The following is a 22,040-nucleotide window of genomic DNA, read 5'->3' as shown; positions in this document are numbered from 1 at the left end:
TTTCCCTTTTTATAGATGGGCACTATATTTGCCCTTTTCCAGTCTTCTGGAATTTCTCCCGTCTCCCATGACTTTCCAAAGATAATAGCTAGAGGCTCAGATACCTCCTCTATTAACTCCTTGAGTATTCTAGGATGCATTTCATCAGGCCCTGGTGACTTGCAGGCATCTAACTTTTCTAAGTGATTTTTAACTTGCTCTTTTTTTATTTTATCTTCTAAACTTATCCTCTTTCCATAAGCATTCACTATGTTAGACATTCCTTCAGACTTCTCAGTGAAGACCGAAACAAAGAAGTCATTAAGCATCTCTGCTATTTCCAAGTTTCCTGTTACTGTTTCTCCCTCCTCACTGAGCAGTGGTCCTACCCTGTCCTTGGTCTTCCTCTTGCTTCTAATATATTGATAAAAATCTTCTTGTTTCCCTTTATTCCCATAGCTAGTTTGAGCTCATTTTGTGCCTTTGCATTTCTAATCTTGCCCCTGCATTCCTGTGTTATTTGCTTATATTCATCCTTTGTAATCTGACCTAGTTTCCATTTTTTATATGACTCCTTTTTATTTTGTAGGTCATGCAAGATCTCGTGGTTAAGCCAAGGTGGTCTTTTGCCACATATTCTATCTTTCCTACCCATCGGAATAGCTTGCTTTTGGGCCCTTAATAGTATCTCTTTGAAAAACTGCCAACTCTCCTCAGTTGTTTTTCCCCTCAGTCTTGATTCCCATGGGACCTTACCTATAAGCTCTCTGAGCTTACCAAAATCCGCCTTCCTGAAATCCATTGTCTCTATTTTGCTGTACTCCCTTCTACCCTTCCTTAGAATTGCAAACTCTATGATTTCATGATCACTTTCACCCAAGTTTCCTTCTACTTTCAAATTCTCAACAAGTTCCTCCCTATTTGTTAAAATCAAGTCTAGAACAGCTTCCCCCCAGTAGCTTTTTCAAGCTTCTGAAATAAAAGTTGTCTGCAATGCAATCCAGGAACTTATTGGATAGTCTGTGTCCCACAGTGTTATTTTCCCAACATATATCTGGATAGTTGAAGTCCCCCATCACCACCAAAACTTGGGCTTTGGATGATTTTGTTAATTGTTTAAAAAAAGCCTCATCCACCTCTTCCACCTGGTTAGGTGGCCTGTAGTAGACTCCTAGCACGACATCACCCTTGTTTTTTACCCCTTTTATCCTAACCCAGAGACTCTCAACACTTCCGTCTCCTATGTCCATCTCCACCTCAGTCCAAGTGTGTACATTTTTAATATATAAGGCAACACCTCCTCCCTTTTTCCCCTGTATATCCTTCCTGAGCAAACTATACCCATCCACACCAACATTCCAATCATGTGTATTATCTCACCAAGTTTCAGTGATGCCAACAATGTCATAGTTGTATTTATTTGTTAGTACTTCCAGTTCTTCTTGCTTATTACCCATACTTCTCGCATTTGTATATAGGCATCTAAGATACTGGTTTGATCTTGCCTCCCAGTTTTGCCCTGACTCTCCTTTCTCTCTGTCATTATAGCCCACGCTCCCTCTTGTTTCTGACCCATCTCCCAGGTCTTCATGTTCCCCACTTACCTGTGGACTTTGCTCACCTGTCCCCGTCGAACCTAATTTAAAGCCCTCCTCACTAGGTTAGCCAGTCTGTGTGCAAATAGGGTCTTTCCCCTCCTCGAAAGGTGAACGCCATCTCTGCCTAGCAGTCCTTCCTCGAATAGCATCCCGGGGTCGAGGAAGCCAAAGCCCTCCTGGCGACACCATCTTCGCAGCCAGGCATTCACATCCATGATGCATCTGTCTCTGCTCTCACTGTAGACCAGGTTGTTACAAACCTCATTGTAGACCAGGTTCTAATGTCCCAGGTCCAGAGCTGCATATGCCACAGGGAAACCTCCTCTCATGGTTAATAACGTACAGGGCCAGTTACCTCTTAAGTCTGACCCATCCACTTGTTCCTTTTTGGATCCAGCTCTTCTCCCCTCCTCCACGCCAAGCTGTATTATCAGTGCAAGAGGTTCCCTTTGGCTCTTCTCTAGTGCACAATAATTCAGCATTTCTAGCACTAGCAAATTATAGGCTCTGATGGATGAAATCAGGATCCAAAATGTAGAACACTGCACAGGGCATGAGGGCCTCAATCTAGTATCCTCTCCCCTTGGGGACTGTTCTCTTTTGCTGAGGAAAGTCGGACACTCACTTGTGAGCCTGTGATGACTTCAAGCATATCTGATCCAGAGATCTGCAGGCAGAGTCCTGTCCCTCACAAGCCCCAAGCACATGGATCTGAGCTCCCCATCAGTCCACTAGAGACACTGAAATTCCTTGCTCAAACTCTCAGTGAATACTGCTGTTATTGGTCAAATCATCGTTCCTAGTCTTTGACCACCACGGCTCCCCTCCCTGCAGCTGAGACAAGCTGATGACAGGATTGTCCCGCAATCTCCAGGAATCTTTAATTACAGATTATGTCATGTGATGAAACCTCCAGGAATACATCCAGCCACAACTGGCAGCTCTAGTTGGTGACCATTTTCCTGGTGAAGAGGCCACAGCTGCCATAATGTTTAAAATGGAAAAACACATTTCCCACCATTCCCTCGCCTCCCCTCCATTGCAATCCAGTCCAAGACTCACCTTGTCCCTAAAGAACACAGAAAACTGCATCCTGATAACACCCAGGCAGGTATATCAGTCTTGGGATCCCTCCTCCCAAAAGGAGCATAATCACCCACATCCTATTAATTTGGTCACCCTGTCTCTTGTGCCCTGCCTCCTGATCTCCTCCCCCCAGTTACATATGGTCATTTAGTATGTAACCTCTTTGGGGCAGTGACCATTATTTTCTGTGTTTGTGCAGCTCCCAGCTCAATGGATGTCAAACTGACTGGCCTGTAGGTGCTACCCATCGTCAGCAGCAGCAGCAACAGACCCTTCCTGTCTGGCTCGCTAGGTGTTTAGCACCTGATTTGTTGCAGTATGAAGAGAAAAGCTTGGGTCATGTTCTATGAGAGCACCAAAAATCTTGCCATTTTGGGTAATGCAGCTTGGGTTTGTTGCCAGAACTGATGGTTCTGAACAGAGCCGACGGAATTCTTGTACACAAGTCACTACACTAATTTGGCCTTCCTTTCAGCCATAAATGGTTCAGGACCCAACTGAGATCCTGTGGTTCTTCCTGCTCACTGGACTACATTTGGCTGTGAATTTGTGGCATTGGTGTGGTGGGGATGTGATTGGTCACCCTAGTCACATGGCAGTGAGGTATGTCCTGGTTTGTGTGTGAATCTCCTTGTTCTCTGGTGAAGACGTGGAGCAGCCACTCCGCAAACATTCTGCAATCCCCCAACCCCATCTGCACAGACAGTGATCAAAGGAATGAACTAAGGAGGGCATGTGTGGGTGGGTGGGTGGCTGGGGGTGGGGGGATATGCCTTCTCCAAGCATCAGCAGGACAGGGAGGCTGCTCTGAAGACTGCTGGTGCCTGCGTGAGGGGCCCGGCCAGGTGATCCACATGCTCCTTCCTTCCACTCTGGAAGCTGGACACTGCGATGTGGCAGAGGCATGTCCTCCCTCAAATGGGCTCCCCACATTCTGCTCTTTCCCACTGGGGGCTGGACCCTCCACAGCTGTGGGGCAGAGGGCAGAATAACAGAATATCTCCTCTTCCTCGCAGAGGCCTGGCTGCGTATTGTGGCACAGGTGGTCACCAAAGGAAACTTAGGGGCAGGAGGTTTGTGAGACGTGCCCTGACATGGCTGGGAGTACCCTGGCCAATGACCTCTACTGCACTTGGCTGGTCCAGTTCCACTGAGTGCCACTGATTTCAGTCACAGCAGGTCAGGGTCCGACAGAGAGTCCCCTAGCACCAGGCCTAGCACCACCCTACTTCCACTCACCATTTGAGGTTGAAATTTATAACCGATAAGAAGGGATTTTGGTTTCCACAGGATGAAAAATGGAAGCATCGAAAGCCCCTGATTGCAGTTCCTGCATCCTAACTGCACAACATTAGAAACGTAATAAAATGCAAGAGCTCTGGGTGGAGATTAATGGTATGAAAGGCCTGAGGGGTTGCTCCTCTCACAGAAGGTATATGGAGCCTCAGCCCATATAGAGCCCAACAACCACTAAGAAGTTATTTACCCTCAGGGCCAGTGTGGACTTGTCACAAGTGCTCGTCAGCGTCTCTGGAACCAGATTTTTTATGCTTCCTTTTTCCTGTTTTGATTTTGGAGCAAAGATGCCAAACAAGGTGAAAGCTACATATGATCTCAGCCCTGGCTGGAGGTTCTCTGCTGCACTATGCATGCGGGAAGCACACATGTGCACATGGACACGCACACATACACACACATACACAGTCATGGCAGCAGCCTTCCCACTAATGCTGACAGTAACATAATAGAGCTTTGCTCTTATACAAAGGAGTCTGCAGAACTGTAAAAAGATGGATATGTTTACAGTCTGGGGAAACTGAGGCCTGGAACAGTCACATGACTTGTCTAAACTCAGCAGCAGAGTCAGCAATAGACCTGAGATGTCCCTGTCCCCCTGCTCTAACCACTTCACCACTGCCTGCCTTGGCAGTTTGCTATGCTCGTAAACAACAACTCCCCCTCTCAGCTAATCTGGTTCTGTGGGGGCAGATAACATCACTGGAGTTCTTCCAGTGTCCTTTGGAAGCCCCTCCCCCTTTGGACTTTGGCAGAGACACACACGAAGGAGGTGCAAACTTCCTCAATCGCTCCGCTTGTTTACTAGCCTTTGGGCCAATAGTGTGCCTCCTGCGCTGGCCACTTCCTGCTCTGCTCCCCGCTGCGCTAGGGTTGTTTTTCATGAAGGGGGAGGTGACAGCGAGGGGAGTCTCTTCAGGCAGGAATTTGTCTCCATGGACTTTGGCTCAGCTGCTTTCCCTCTGTCCCCTTGTTTACTCCCTTTGCAAAGGGAGGGTTCCCCAGTGCACAGCCTTTCTGAATGAGCCCAGCTGCGCTTTCTTCATTCGCCCCGAAGAAATACTCCAGCAAGTTCGCACCTGACCTCACTGAGCTCCTCTCTCCCTGGACGGGCAGAAATAGAGGGGAGCGGGGAGAGCACAGCCAGGCTGTGCAATGTGATGGGGCCTGCTCCAGTCAGGGGGATGTTCACCACTGACCTCAGCAGGGCCAGGTCTGGACTCATACTTCCTGGCAGCCCCTATCTGCTTCACAGAGGAAACCATTCAGCTACAGAGTGACAGAAATAACAGTGAGGGAGAGGGAGGCACAGGGCTGGGGGAAGGACTGAGGGGATCGGACATGTCATGGACAGCTGAAAAGCTGAGGCCTCAATAAACCCCTTTAGTTTGGCCTTTGATTTACACCAGTGTCTTTTGTGCACCTTTTCTGCCTCTGGGAGCCAGATACAGGCCTGAGATGAAGCAGGATTCAATTTAAAGAAAATCCATGAGCTGAAATACCAGCAGGAGGCCAGGACATGTGGCATAAATGAGACATTAAAAATGTTTGTGACCAGTGTGAACACAAGCACTGATGAACCCGAATGTAATGACCAGGCCCTCCTGGAGCCAGGGAGCAGGAGCTGCAGGGACAGCTCTGGCCAGATCCCTGTAAGGAGCAGACAGCTTCTGTGGCAGAGGTGAGGAGGGCTCAAGGGGGAAGGACGGGGGCAACAAGGAGCTGGGGCAAGTCAATGGAGTGTTTTATAAGCATAGGAGGCACTTGATGCATGGGGAAACTGTGGGCATGTCTGAGGAGCAGGCACCGTGCCTGCCCTTAGCTGTCTCCTGAGAAAGTGGGGAGCTGAGAATGGTGCTGTTACCATAGCAGGGGCCATGAGAGGGAGGCAGGCAAGCTCCCAGGGTGTCTCAGCCCCAGGCTGGCCTGCTCCTCTGGATGCACCAGGGAGGCAGGACTGAGAGCTGCAATGTCCAGGGTCAGCTGCAGGTTTTTTGCCGCCCCAAGGGAAAAAAAAAAAGAAAAAGCCGGAGTGCTGCCTCTTGAGAAGTGCCATCCTCAAGAGCCGGAATGCTGCTCCTTGAGAAGGGCTGCTTGCTGGTGCCTAGAGCCGGCCCTGGCACTGTCTAGGTGTGAAGTGGCTCCAGAATGGATCTCAGCTGCTGACACTTTGTCACTGGCCAATGGCCATTCCCAGGCTTGTGTAAATATTGCAGGGGGGAACAATCAGCAGCCAAACTGTGAACAGTTCTCAGGGGAGGACCCGCAGCACCTTGGCCTCTTTGCAGACCTGCCTTATGCACACAGGCTGCACCAGTTTTACTGCAACTCGTTTTACACTCGTTTCCTTGAATTGGTACAAACCCCTGTGTGAACTCCAGATGGGCTTATGAGCTAAATGGACAAAGACTGTTTGTAAAGTGGTGGCAGTGCCTCCATCCCAGGGTTTGGACTGGTTAAATTAAGTACATTTAAATACCAGTGTTAGTTAAACCCAGCAAGTTCTGTGCAAAGAAGGCTTTAGCGCTGCAGTGTAAACACTCCCTATGCCAACAGGAGTTCTCCCGTCAGTGCAGGTAATCCACCTCCCCGAGAGAGGAAGCTAGGCGGATGGGAAAATTCTCCCATCGCCCTAGCGCTGTCCATAGGTGCCAACTTCGTGAAAAACTGCACCCACCAGCTGGTCCCTGCCCTGCGCCCCGCCCCAGCTCACCTCCACCTCTGCCTTCTCCCCTGATCGCACCACTGCATCCTACTTCTTCCCCTCCCCTCCCAGTGCTTGCGCTGCGAAACAACTGTTTTGCGCGGCAAGCACTGGGAGAGAGTTGGGAGGAAGAGGAACGCGGTGCGCTCGGGGAAGAGGCGGGGCCAGGGCAGGGATTTGGGGAGGGGTCCAATAGGGGCAGGGAGGGGGTGGAGTCAAGGTGGGGCCGGGGGGCGCAAGCACCCACTGATGCCAAGGAAAGTTGGTGCCTGTGGCGCTGTCTACACTGGGGGTGAGGTTGGTTTAACTGTGTCGCTCGGGTGTGGACTTTTTACATCCCACTCTGAGCAACATAGCTAGCTAGACCTAACCTTTTAGTGTAGACCAGGCCGTAGACACTGACACACCAGCTGTATCCTGCCACAGCCCCAGCACTCTAAGGCCTGATCTACACTAGGACTTTAGGTCAGTATAAAATCCACACCCCTGAGTGGCGCAGTCACACCAAACTAACCCCCGGTGTAGACAGCGCAATGTCGATGGGAGAAGTCTCAGAAGGTGTGTCGCCTACACCCATGAAGAACCCCTCCTGTTGGCGCTGCCATTCAGTGTAGACAAGCCCTAATGCTGGGGGAAGGTGAAGTTCACTGCTGCAGAAACTGTTGAGGTTTTGGAAAACAAATTCATCCGCAATGGCCAAACTGAGCCATTTCCATATTTTGTTTTGTGAACTTGAACAACCCCGCAGTGCGAATGTTTCAGTGCCATTGATTCATAGATTCATAGACTTAAGGTCAGAAGGGACCATTATGGTCATCTAGTCTGACCTCCTGCACAATGCAGGCCACAGAATCTCACCCACCCACTCCTGGAACAAACCCCTGACCTATGTCTGAGTTACTGAAGTCCTCAAATCGTGGTTTAAAGATCTCAAGGTGCAGAGAATCCTCCAGCAAGTGACCCGTGCCCCATGCTGCAGAGGAAGGCGAAAAACCTCCAGGGCCTCTGCCAATCTGCCCTGGAGAAAAATTCCTTCCAGATCCCAAATATGGCGATCAGTTAAACCCTGAGCATGTGGGCAAGACTCACCAGAGAGCACCCAGGAAAGAATTCTCTGTAGTAACTCAGATCCCATCCCATCTAACATTCCATCACAGACCACTGGGCATACTTACCTGCTGATAATCAAAGATCAATTGCCAAATTAATTGCCAAAATTAGGCTATCCCATCATACCATCCCCTCCATAAAATTATCAAGCTTAGTCTTGAAGCCAGATATGTCTTTTGCCCGCACTATTCTCCTTGGAATGCTGTTCCAGAACTTCACTCCTCTAATGGTTAGAAACCTTCATCTAATTTCAAGTCTAAACTTCCTAGTGTCCAGTTTATATCCATTTGTTCTTGTGTCCACATTGGTGCTGAGTGCGGGATAGGGAGCTGCCACGGGGCGCGGGGGAGGCGCCTCAAGGCGGGGCTATGGGGGGGGCAAGATGGAAGTTTTGCCTAGAACACGAAACATCCTTGCACCGGCCCTGACTCAGGTCCCACCCCATCTAACATCCCATCACAGACCATTGGGCATATTTACCTGCTAATAATCAAAGATCAATTGCCAAATTAATTGCCAAAATTAGGCTATCCCATCATACCATCCCCTCCATAAACTTATCAAGCTGAGTCTTGAAGCCAGACATGTCTTTTGCCCCCACTATTCCCCTTGGAAGGCTGGTCCAGAACTTCACTCCTCTAATGGTTGGAAACCTTCATCTAATTTCAAGTCTAAACTTCCTAGTGTCCAGTTTATATCCATTTGTTCTTGTGTCCACATTGGTACTAAGCTTAAATAATTCCTCTCCCTTCCTGATATTTATCCCTCTGATATATTTATAAAGAGAAATCATATCTCCCCTCAGCCTTCTTTTGGTTTGGCTAAACAAGGCAAGCTCTTCAGTTTCCTTTGGTAAGACAGGTTTTTCATTCCTCGGATCATCCTAGTAGCTCTTCTCTGTACCTGTTCCAGTTTGAATTCATCCTTCTTAAACATGGGAGACCAGAACTGCACACAGTATTCCAGATGAGGTCTCACCAGTGCCTTGTATAACGGTACTAACACCTCCTTATCTCTACTGGAAATACCTCGCCTGATGCATCCCAAGACCACATTAGCTTTTTTAACGGCCATATCACATTGGTGGCTCACAGTCATCCTGTGATCCACCAATACTCAGAGGTCCTTCTCCTCCTCTGTTACTTCCAACTGATGTGTCCCCAATTTATAACCAAAATTCTTGTTATTAATCCCTAAATGCATGACCTTGCACTTTTCACTATTAAATTTCATCCTATTACTATTACTTCAGTTTACAAGGTCATCTAGATCTTCCTGTATGATATCCCGGTCCTTCTCTGTGTTAGCAATACCTCCCAGACTGTCATCCCCAGACTTTATTAGCACATTCCCACTTTTTGTGCCAAGGTCAATAATAAAAATATTAAATAAGATTGGTCCCAAAACTGATCCCTGAGGAACTCCACTAGTAACTTCCTTACAGCCTGACAGGTCACTTTTCAGTGTGACCCATTGTAGTCTCCCCTTTAACTAGTTCCTTATCCACCTTTCAATTTTCATATTGATCCCCACATTTTCCAATTTAACTAATAATTCCCCATGTGGAACTGTGTCAAATGCCTTACTGAAATCGAGGTAAATTAGATCCACTGCATTTCCTTTGTCTAAAAAATCTGTTACCTTCTCAAAGAAGGAGATCAGGTTGGTTTGGCACGATCTATCTTTTGTAAAACCGTGTTGTATTTTGTCCCAATTACCATTGACCTCAATGTCCTTAACTACTTTCGCCTTTAATTTTTTTCCCAAGACCTTGTATACTACAGATGTCAAACTAACAGGCCTATAGTTACTTGGATCACTTTTTCCCCCTTTCTTAAAAATAGGAACTATGTTAGCAATTCTCCAGTTGTATGGTACAACCCCTGAGTTTACTGATTCATTAAAAATTCTTGCTAATAGGCTTGCAATTTTATGCACCAGTTCCTTTCATATTCTTGGATGAAGATTATCTGGGCCCTCTGATTTCGTCCCATTAAGCTGTTCGAGTTTGGCTTCTACCTTGGATGTGGTAATATCTACCTCCATATCCTCATTCCCATTTGTCATCCTACCATTACCCCTAAACTCCTCATTAGCCTCATTAAAGACTGAGGCAAAGTATTTGTTTAGATATTGGGCCATGCCTAGATTATCCTTAATCTCCTTTCCATCCTCAGTGTTTAGTGGTCCCACTTCTTCTTTGTTTGTTTTCTTCTTATTTATATGGCTATAGAACCTTTTACTATTGGTTTTAATTCCCATTGTAAGGTCCAACTCTGCATGGCTTTTGTCCTTTCTCACTTTATCCCTACATGTTCTTACCTCAATAAGGTAGCTTTCCTTGCTGATTCCTCCCATCTTCCAGTCCTTGTAGGCTTTCTGCTTTTTCTTAATCACCTCTCTGAGATGCTTGCTCATCCAGCTTGGTCTGCAACGTCTGCCTATGAATTTTTTCCCTTTGATCTGAAGTAATTCCAGGCCTCCTCCGCCTTTAGATCCACAAGTTCTTCAGTCCAATCCACTTCCCTAACTAATTTCCTTAATTCTTTAAAGTTAGCCCTTTTGAAATAAAAAATCCTAGTCCCAGATCTACTTTTGTTTATCCTTCCATCTAGTTTGAACTGAATTAGCTCATGATCACTCGAATCAAGGTTGTCCCCTACAACCATTTCTTCTATGAGGTCCTCACTACTCACCTAAACCAAATCTAAAATGGCATCCCCTCTTGTTGATTCTTCAACTACTTTGTGACGGAATCCATCAGCTATCGCATCCAGAAAAATCTGAGCCCTGTTATTATTACTAGCACTTCTCCTCCAGTTTATATCTGGGAAATTAAAGTCTCCCATGATCACACAATTCCCATTAGTATTTACTTCATTAAAAACATTAAAGAGGTCTCTATCCATATCCAGATCAGATCCCGGCGGTCTGTAGCACACCCCAAACGCTATCTCATGGAAGGCTCTAGTAGCCTTTTTTCCCAAAGTGATTTTTGCCCAGACAGACTCTGTCTTATCCATTCCATCACTTCTTATTTCTTTACAGTTAACCTCATCATTGATATACAATGCTACTCCACCACCTTTGCCTTTGTCTTTCCTAAACAGCACATAGCCTTCAATACCTGTACTCCAGTCATGACTACTATTCCACCTTGTTTCTGTTATCCCTATAATATCCGGTTTCACTTCCTGCACCATTAGCTCTAGTTCCTCCATTTTTTTACCTAGGCTCCTCGCATTAGTGTACAAACATCTTAATTTTTGCCGTTTGGCTTCACTGACATTCATTACCCGGTTAGGCACAGACATTCTACCACCAGTATCACTTATTAGACTGGTATCTACACTACCCTTCCTCCTTATGTCCATTGTCCTGCCCACGGCTGTATCCTTTCTTACTTTGTTTTCTTCCCTCTCAGTGTTAAATTCTGGCGTGGAGATCACCTGGACATCTCCCAACCATCTCCCCCAAATTCCTAGTTTAAAGCTCTCTTAATCAGTTGGGCGAGCCTCCATCCTAGAAGTCTATTTCCCTCCTTACTCGGGTGAAGTCCATCCCGAGAGAACAGTCCTCTGTCCATGATCGCTTCCCAGCGGCCGTACATCCCAAAGCCCTCCTTTATAGCACCACTGTCTGAGCCATCTGTTGATCGCCATAATCTTGTCACACCTTTGTTGCCCTTCTCTAGGAACAGGCAGAATCCCACTGAAGATCACCTGAGCCTCGATTTCCTTAAGTGTCTTCCCCAGCCTGGCATAGTCTCCCTTGATAGGTTCCAGCGAGAATCTAGCCATATCGTTCGTTCCCACATGAAGGACAATAAGCAGATTCTTTCCCACTCCCGTTAGGATCCTTTTCCACCTCAGCTCCACATCCCGTATCTTAGCACCCAGCAGACAGCTCACCCTTCTGTTCTCCGGATCAGCTCCAGTTACAGGCCTGTCTATTCTTCTCAGTAAGGAGTCTCCAATCATGTAGACCTGCCTTTTCCTGGTGATGGTGTGATTCTCTGGTCTATCCCCTGTTCCCTCTGGCTGCAAGTCCTCTCGATTTCTATTGTCCCTTGCAATCATCCGCAACCCATCCCGTATCCTCCTGGGCTCACATTTGGTGTTGTCTCCATTGACTCTTCCCCTCTTCCTATAAGACTAGCTGCTTTTCTCTTTTTCCTTGCCCTCTCACCTTCAGCGACCACCTGCTGTGCCCCTTCCTCATTTTCCAACTCTGCAAACCTGTTCCTGAGTTCTATTTCTCCTTCACTGGCCCGTCTTTTCCTCTGCCTGGTTCTCTACAGGCTCCCAGGCAAGCTCCGGGGAGCTGGGAGTCCTGGATGTGCCAGCTCCCCCGCAGCACCAGGCAGGTTGCTGAGGAGGCAGGTGGGCAAGCTGGCAGGAAACCCACTGGGTGAGCTTTGAAATATTTTCCAATGGAAAACTATCCCATCGAAAATCTCCCCAGCTCTGTCCCCCTGCTCTTGTGAGCAAGGATGGGCCTGGGGCACTGGGCATTGATGGACGAGGATGCAGTTCCCAGCTCCCGCACAGCGTTGGGGCCATGGAAGAGTTTTACAATAGATATAGATAACCCAGTGGTATCTAGTGAGGAGATTGAGCTGCCTGAAAGACTCCCACTACCCAAAGACAAACTGGGCAGGAGGCTGGGCAAACTTTCTTCTTGCACAAAACCTAACACCCTTGCCCCACCCTCTGCCCTGTCTCTGAGGCCCTGCCCCCACTCACTCCATCCCCCCCTTTTGCTCACTCCCCCCACCCTCACTCATTCGCTCAGTTTCACAGGGCTGGCTCAGGGGTTGAGATGCGGGAGGGGGTGAGGGTTCTGGCTGGGGGGTCAGGCTCCAGGGTGGGGCCAGAAATGAGGAGTTCAGGGTGCAGGAGGGGGTTCTGACCTGAGGCAGTGGGTTGGTTGCAGGTGGGGGTGAGGGCTCCGGCTGGGGGTGTGGGCTCTGGGGTGGAGCCATGAATGAGGGGTTTGAGGTGCATGAGAGAGCTCTGGGCTGGGGGATGGAGCCGAGGGGTTCAGAGTACGGGAGGGGGCTGTGGGTTGAGGCAGGGAGTTGGGATGTGGGAGTGGGTATGGGCTCTGGGCTGAGGGTGTGGGCTCTGGTGTGGGGCTGTGAATGAGGGGTTCAGGATGTGGGAGGCGACTTTGGGCTGGGGCAGGGGGTTGGGGCGTAGGAGGGTGAGGGCTCTGGCTGGGGCTGTGAGCTCTAGGGTGGGGCTCGGACCAAGGGGTTTAGAGGGCGTGAGGGGGATTGGGGCTGTGGCAGGAGGTTGGGGCGTGGTAAGGGGTCAGGGGTGCAGGTTCCAGGCGGCGCTTACCCCACAAAGCAGCAGCATGTCATCTCTCTGGCTTCTACGTGGAGGCGAGGCCAGGTGGTTCTACACATTGCCCCATCCACAGGTGCCATCCCACAGCTCCCATTGATCGTGTTTCCCAGCCAATGGGAGCTGCGGAGCTGGCATTTGGGGTGCCCCCTGGCTGCCCCTATGCCTAGGAGCTGGAGTGGGGACATGCTGCTGCTTCCAGGAGTCACATGGAGCCACGGCAGGCAGGGCGCCTGCCCTAGCCCCGCTGTGCCACCAGCCAGACTTTTAACGGCCTGTTCAGCAGTGCCACCTGGCAACTAGCACATCCTCCCACTTCTGTCTGCGACAGCCTGGGTGGAGGGAGTTGGCAGAGCCATAGAGACTAGGCCCAGTTCCCTCAGGGTTAATGCTCTGCCCAGCCAGAACAGGAGCCAAGTGAGATTCCTAATCCTGGCCCCAGATTCCTCCTCAGGGCACTGGCCCAACATTAACCCCTCAAAGGCAATGGAAATGGCTGACAGGTTACCATGCTCCACCCTCCTCAGCTGCAGCATGGAGCAGGAGAGAGTCTGAGAGACACAGACAGCCCCCTGTGCGGGAGGAAGCTCTGGGATATCACACCCAGCATGCATCCTTTCTCCAGATGATTTGTATAAATCTTTCCTAATCTGTATAATTGCAGCAGAACCTGCCAGCAGTTACTCAGGCCCTGCTACTATGAATTCTAGGGCCTATTAGCTCTAAAAGCCCCCCACTGGCAGTGATCACTGTTCGGAGTGGGGCAATATGATCTGGGGTCCTTTTTCTCCCTGTCCTTGGGAACCTGGCAGGGCACTAGGGTAACAGTCAGGGAAGCCAGTGGATGGGGAGAGCCAGCACTCTGCCAATGCAGGGCTTAGCCCTCGCCTATGGGACTGCTGATCGTGTTCTGTCTCTTTGCCCTGCCCTTGCCCAGGTGTCACTGTGCCGCCCTGGGTAGCTGTGTGTCTGCTGTCTGGGGACTAGGGGCACACTTGGCTAAGGTGCAGCAAGGGCTATGAGCTGAGGGAGTGGGGCTGGTGCTAAGGGAGAGGAAACACAAGAAGTTTCCTGGTTCATATGAACCCTCCTGACCCGTTTCCAAAGCAGCCATGCTGGCTGCCCCCACCCCAAAAGCTGCCTGTTCCCTCCTTCCCAGACTCCCACCTCCTGCAGAGCAGCTCCTTAGCCAACAGCCAGTGTGGCAGAAAGCATGTTTTGGCTCACTCTACCGCTAGCTCAGCAACGTGCTGGGGGTGGGCAGAGGGGACTCCAGCTCGCTTGGCCCCTGTTCCCGGTGGCCAGACCCAGGAGGGCGGTAGCCTGCCGCCACCTCCCCAACTAGGCTCTCTCAGGCAGCCGCTGCACTGCGCAGAGTAGCAACCCCAGAGCGGGGGGCGTGAAAAACCGCTGGTCCTGCCCCTTCCACTCCCTGGCCGCCAGGGACAGGGGCCGAGCATGCTGGGAGGGGCACGTGCAGAAGGAGATGGACAGAGCTCCTCTCCCTTCTCCCCGCCCACTGGCAGGCCAAGCAGAAATCAGGGGGTGGGGGGGCACTTGAGCCTGCATGCCCCCCATGCCTCCCTACTCCTTGAGTAACCCCATTGATTTCAATGGGACTGAGGTACTGCTCACTAGGAGTGAGAGTGGTGGAATCTGGCCCTCAAAGATGAATACAGGTGGCCTTTTTGATGGGTTGGTTCACAGAACCCCCCTGGGGGCTGCCATCTGATGTGCCAAGACTACTTCTGCCCCTGCTTTCTTGTGCTGGGTCATAGACTCATAGACTCATAGACTTTAAGGTCAGAAGGGACCATTATGATCATCTATCTGACCTCCTGCACAACACGGGCCACAGAATCTCGCACAACGCAGGCCACCGAATCTCACCCACCCACTCCTATAACAAACCCCTAACCTATGTCTGAGTTACTGAAGTCCTCAAATTGTGGTTTGAAGACCTCAAGCTGCAGAGAATCTTCATCCACAGTTCACTGAAACTGGGATGCACTCAGCTCAGGGGCTTCTTAGTTAACAGAGACTTTTGCAGCGCCCAGCGTTTAGCGTTTCTGGGCAATTTGCAACCTGCACAGTTCTAGCTTGTTCTGATCTTCACTCTTACTTATTTTGCTTCCTTTTCTGTCCCTACTTCCCTTACCCGAAATAATCAAACAGAAAATAACAAACCAGTAACCACTTTGTCTGTTCTCCAGCCACCACACTTAAAACTCACTTAAAATCACTACCAATATCTCAAATAAATCAGCTATGCACAGATCCTGCTCGACTATGCCACTGTGATGGGTTGGATCACAGAACCCTCCCGGGGCTGCCAACTGATAAGCCAAGACTACTTCTGCCCCTGCTTTCCCTGCAGGCTTGCGAGTCAAGTACCCACCACGGCAATCTGCTCCAGCACAGACCCAGGGTCTGAACCATGTGCCCCAAAGCTGCAGACTTAACTGAAAGCAGCTTAAGAAGTATTCCTGTCTTTAACACTCAGATGTCCAACTACCAATGGGGTCCAAACCCCAAATAAATCCATTTTACCCTTTATAAAGCTTATATAGGGTAAACTCATAAATTGTTCACCCTCTATAACACTGATAGAGAGATATGCACAACTCTTTGCCTCCCGCCAGGTATTAATACATACTCTGGGTTAATTAATAAGCAAAAAGTGATCTTATTAAATACAGAAAGTAGGATTTAAGTGGTTCCAAGCAGTAACAGACAGAACCAAGCGAACTACCAAGCAAAATAAAATAAAACACGCAAGTCTAAGCCTAGTACAATAACAAAACTGAATACAGATAAAATCTCACCCTCAGAGATGTTTCAATAAGTTTCTTTCACAGACTGGATGCCTTCCTAGTCTGGGCACAATCCTCTCCCCTGGCACAGCCCTTGTTCCAGCTCCGGTGGTAGCTAGGGGATTTCCACTCACTTATATATCTTTTGCATAAGGTGGGAATCCTTTGTCCCTCTGGGTTCCCACCCCTCCTTCTCAATGGAAAAATATGAGATTAAAGATGGATTCCAGTTTAGGTAACGTGATCACATATCACTGTAAGACCCCAAGCCTTCATTCCTCCCAGCCTGATTCACAGGAAGTCCTGCCTGACAACAGAGCCATCCATAGTCAATTGTCCTGGTTGATGTGAGCCATCAAGATTCCAAACCACCATTAATGGCCCACACTTGTATAATTACAATAGGCTCTCAGAGTTATATTTTAATTTCTAGATTCAGATACAAGAGTGAAACCTTTATACAAATAGGATGAACACACTCTGTAGATTATAAGCTTTGCAATGATACCTTACAAGAGACCTTTTGCATGAAGCATATTTTAGTTACATTATAGTCACACTCATCAGCATACTTACATAAAATCATATAGAATGCAACATCACAGCCCTAACCTGGCCTAGGGGGCTGTTGCTGGGTCTCCTGGGAGCTCTTGAAGACTCCTCCATGAGGTGTTGACCTGACAGACTGGTCAATGCCTCCTCTGCTGTCACACACGGCAGTTGATTACATGCAACACCTGCTCCCTGCGTCATTGCTGTGCAGATCCTTACCTGCATCATCCTCATTTAGGCAACCCCTCGTCTCCTTGCTACCATCAGGGCTGTGACCTCCCTGAGCGAAGTATTCAGGTTCCAGTCGCACCCTGCCCTCTCCTCTGGGCAATTAGGATGAGGCGAGAGCTCCTACAATATGAACTACCAGGAAACCTGCCAGGATTTGCCTCAGTGCTCCCAGGAGCAAGGAGATTTGAGCAGTTCCAAAGACTTGTTTTTGCCATGAAAATTTCAAATGAAATATTTTTTATTTGAAAATGTTCATGGGAAAATGGCTGAGCAAAGCAACTGAACAGCATTTAAACTTCATTCTGCTTCAAATGGAAACATTTGTTTTGCCTGGCATCAAAGCTGTTCTAATTGGAACTGAAATTTTCCTTTAAAATCTGTTCAGAATTTCCCCTTTTCATGGAATATCAGGCTTGGAAGGTCATCTAGTCCAACCCACTCCTCAAAGCAGGGCCTATCCCCAGGTGGATTTGTGCTTCAGCTCCCTAAATGACCTCCTCAAGGATTGAGCTCACAACTCTAGGTTTAGCAGGCCAATGCTCAAACCACTGAGCTGTCCCTCCTCCCCCAGGCCATAGAGCAACTTCATGATGTGTCACTATGTTTGAGTGTTTTCACTTTTCCTATTTCCTTTTTTGCCTTTTTCCACTCTATGACTTTTCAGAATGTCCTGGACTTTGGCAAAGTTATCGCATGGCAAAGTGACAGGGTTTCATTTCTCCTTTTGCCCCTCAGTAACTTCTCCAAATTTGGAGGAAGTTTTTGAAAGTTACAGAGTGGAAAAAGGGAAAAGAAAAAACAGAAAAAGGAAAAAGCAAAAAATCAGCCCCCTGGGAGAGACATCACTAGGTTGGTGGAAGAATTCCTGTCGCCCTAGCTATCTCTCTTGAGTGGGTGGTTTAATTACAGCGATGGAAACCTCCCTCCTGTCACTGTAGCAAGTGTCTACATTATGGTGCTCCAGCAGCTCAGCTGCAGTGCCATAGCTGTGCTGTTGTAGCATCTGTAGTGCAGACAAGCCATAATAGGTGTAGTTTGACTTCTATATTTGGTGTGGGGGGGTAGGTGCAGCCAGACCAATGTGGCCATGTGTGTGTGGGGGGGCGGGGCAAATTCTGTGCCTGCCCGAGGCTTGCAGCACTGGGCCCACCACGGGGTCACGTGCACAAGTGCCAAGGAGCTCACCCACTGCAGGCCCAGACAAAGCTTCCTCGTGACAAGGGCAGGTGGTGGGGAAGTGCCTCATCCCTGGGTCACAGTCATGTTGAACTGGGGCCAGCCAGCATCACATGACCAGTCAGGTCTCTGCAGGCCCCCACTACACCTACTGCTGGGTCACAGCACATACCGCATGTCTCTCCAGAGAGCAGGTGTTAGCACTACATGCTTCCCATGCACTGCACCCTACCAAAGTGCTGCATGCCTGCCCTAGGCAGAACACTCCATCTCCTCAGCCTTTCCGCAGGCCAAAGGGGCCACCACTGCAGGGATGAGGGGACAGTCATGTCACTATTTCATGGTAATCTCCTCCACACAGCAGCAGGTCTCATGCACCAGCAGGCATGCGCCTCCTGACTGTTTTATGGGGTGGCCCCTGGGCTGCACAGACTGCCAGCCAGGGGTCAAAGCAGTGTAGGTTCAGCTAGTAACCCCTGTGCCAGGGACTCCTGCCCACTAAGGATAACGCAGGATGCTGCCCTGAGTAATAGTATGCTGAGCACATCCACCTGCAGATCATCCGCACAGCGACTGTGACTGGTCTCGACTGTGACTGGTCTCTGACAGGGCAGCACATTACAGGACCGTGCTTCCACAGCTCTCTGCTTGGATGAGAGATACAGGGCCCAGTAGGAATCACTGTGGGAGAATACTCAGGCAAGAAGCTTCAAGAGATAGTAAGGGGAACTTGACTACGGGCTTGCCTGGCCGTAGTTTGGGGAGGGCGAGGGGGTGTTGCCCTCCCAAACAGGGCCAGCCTTTTGGATGGGTGCCATGGTCGGGGGTTGAGGCTTGGCGCATTTAACTTAATGCACCAGGACAGGCCCCTGCCAGCAGCCATCCTGACCCCCAACTTCCTCCTCCTCCTCCTCGCCCTGCCGTGCCAGCTGTTCAGCAGTGCTGGTGGAGCCTGCGCTGCTGCATGTCTCTGTGTGGTGCAGAGGGGAAGCGGGAGCCTGGCATGCAGCATCTCCTCACACCATGAAATACAGTGGGGACAGCAGCACAAGCTCCAGCAGCACAGGAGGCACCAGAAAAGCTGCAGCATCAAAACCCGCTGCAGCAGCTGGGGCTCCCCCCACTAAGCCAGCAGCCCAGGTAGTGCACAGCCCATGAGCGCTCGCTACCCCAGGCAGGGAGAGGGAGCCAGCAAGCCAGGGGAACTGGCTTCACTGTGTGTGCGTGTGTGTGTGCCACACCTCTGAGCTCCTCTCACACTCTGCATTTTTCATGCCCTCACAGACAGGGACACACACAAACACAGGCTCATGCATGTAGATACACGTGTACACATACACAGACACACATGCACAGTTCCATTCGTTCATCCTCTCTTGGCATGACAAGCTACATCAACATAACCAAAGGTGAATGGACAATGAACTGGCAACACAGGCCAGGCCACCAGGCCTTGCTTTCTGTACAGGTCAGCGATAGGCATGCACCACCCCGAACCAGTGGTGAGCTCCAGCCGGTTCGCACCAGTTCGCAAGAACCGGTTGTTAAATTTAGAAGCCTTTTTAGAACTTGTTGTTCCAGGACAACTGGTTCTAAAAAGCTTTTAAATTTAACAAAGGCTCAGGCAGCTGTCCACCCAGCCCCCAGCCCCAGCTCACCTTCCCGTCTCCCCTGAACGCTCCGCCCTCCTTCTCCTCTCCCTCCCCTGCTTCCCACCAATCAAATGTTCGCGGGAAGCCTGAAACAAGCAGCAGGCAGGTAAGCGAGGGGGCGGGACGGCGCGCGGCCCAGTCCGGCTCCATCTGAGCGGCTCCTCCTGGCCCCAGCCGAGTGCCCCAGCCCAGTCCCGGCCAAGCACCTCCAGCTTGGGCTGGTCCCGGCCGAGCGACTCTGGCCTGGCCCGGGGAGTTGGACCCCGCAGCGCTGGTCCTGGTGCCGGCCGAGAGGACCCGGTCCTGGCCCCAGGCAGTGTGGTAAGGGGGCAGGGAGCAAGGAGGGGGTGTTCGGTGGGTTGTGGGGGGGTGGATAGGGGTCAGGGTGGCCAGAGGGCAGGGAAAAGGAGGATTGAATGGGGGCATGGATCCCGGAGTGAATGAGGTGGTGAGGGTAGTCAGGGACAGAGAGAAGGGGTAGTTGGATGGGGCAGGGGTCCTGGGGAGCCATCAAGAATGAGAGGAGGGATTGGATGGGGCGGCAAGGGGCAGTAAGGGGACAGGGAAGGGGGGGGAATGGATCAGAAGTCCTGGGAGGAGTGTCACTGAACATGGGGGTTGGATGGGGCATGACCCCCCAGGGGGGGCAAGAACTCCTCGTGAAGTGAGGAGGAGGGAACCTGTTGTTAATATTTTGGCAGCTCATCACTACCCCCAGCCCCTCCAAGCATTCCTGTTAGAGCCACTGAACACTCACTGAATTACCAGGGCGGCTGTCCCCACGGGAACAGCCCACACCAACCTGCAAGATTCAGCTCAGGATTAGAGAGAAATGCAGCCCCAGGGCTGTTAGAGTGAAAGCAAGAATGTGTTTATCATCCCAGACCAGAGATTCAAGTGATTGTGAATAAGAACATTGGAAACAAATGGTTACAGATAAAACAAAATCGTAACAGTCTTTCCAGACACTAAACTTTAATAACCAGTTACCTGCCTGTCTAAAGACACTTCTTTCACCCAAAGGTCTTGCCAGTATTTTCAGCCAAGCCTGGCTCCATCATCCCCCAGATACACTAGAGCAAACCTAGGATGATGAGCACCTCAAGATAGGCCTCTTCTCTTTCCTCGTTACTTTTCTCTCTGAAGTTTTCACAACCGTTTATTAGCATTCCGTTCCAACTGGTCAGAGGAGGCCCTTGTGAGCTACACATGTAAATAGCCAGATACAGATGCATTTCTTGTCTTACAGAAAACCTGGTCCTCCCCTTTGCTGGTTACCAATCCCTAGACACTGACCTCGAGATAATTGTCAGTAGATACCCAAAACTCTTTACATACGCACCATACATGCATTTCACAATGGTAGTGATGACCAGTGTGACACTGGCTTTTATTTGAGACCTCACATGAAATTCTTCAGTAAACTAGAATGTGCAAACCAGACTCGGGCCAGCCCTGTGACCCCTTGGCTCCCCCTCTATGCCCCTTGTCGGTGTCTTGGGTCACAATGGCCAAAGGAAGCTTTGGCTCTTCTCCACAGGCTTCTCCTCTGCCCCCCTTTCCTCTATCACTGTGGACACCACCATCCTCCCATATGCTGGTGCCATCTTCCCTGCAGCCCCTTTCCTCTGCACCAGGGCTGGCTTTAGGAAGTGCAGGGCCCAATTCAAATACCCAGCAGCGGTCTGGGTCTTCGGTGGCACTGCAGGACCCGCTGCTGAAATGCTGCCAAAGACTCTGAGTGAGTGAAGGACCTGCTCCTGAAGACCCGTCGAAGACCTGGACCGCCACCGAGTGAGTAAAAAGTATAAAGTTAGGGGCTCTTCTTTATGGCGTGGGGCCCTGTTAAGCATGGGTGTGGGGCCCGATTCAGGTGAATCGACCTAAAGCCGGCCCTGCTCTGCACACACCCACAGGCTGGGTCAAGTGTAGCTGTTTTTGTCCACTCACCAGCACACAAATTGCGTCTTTCTGGCTGCCTAGCTTCTTGTTCAGGCCTGGGATCCTGTGGTCTCCTCCTCTCTGGCCCTGACCCCCTCGAACCTCTGCTGCTGGGATCATCGCGCTGGCTGCTTGTTCCCCAGCTTTGTGACCCCTCACCCCCCACTGCATTGAGCACTAGCTTCTTGTTTTTGCTTTTGTTCCCTTCATCATTTCGCCCTGGCTTCTTTCTCAGCACTCCTAGCTACAGAGCCATTGACCAGAGCTGGCTGGAACCGGTATTCCCAGCCCCTGAGAAATGCCAACACTGAGATTATTTTTTCATTCCAAATTGGAACAAAATGTCAAAATTTTGAAATTTTTGTGGGCCAGGAATTCAGAATTTTTGTTTTGGAAAAATCAAAAGCATATGGGGTCTGGTAATCATGAATGGGGGAATTGGGGCTGGGAAGTCATGAGTGGGGGGAAGTGGAGCTGAGGAATTGTGAGTGGGAGAGGTGGGGCTGAGTAGCCATGAATGGGGGGGGGCAGTTTTTCCCCATCATAGGGGT

This window comes from Gopherus flavomarginatus, chromosome 22 (assembly GCF_025201925.1).
Source record: "Gopherus flavomarginatus isolate rGopFla2 chromosome 22, rGopFla2.mat.asm, whole genome shotgun sequence".
In the NCBI taxonomy this organism is placed as follows: Eukaryota; Metazoa; Chordata; order Testudines; family Testudinidae; genus Gopherus; species Gopherus flavomarginatus.
The sequence above is the reverse complement of the archived record's forward strand: the minus strand, read 5'-3'. Positions refer to the sequence as shown.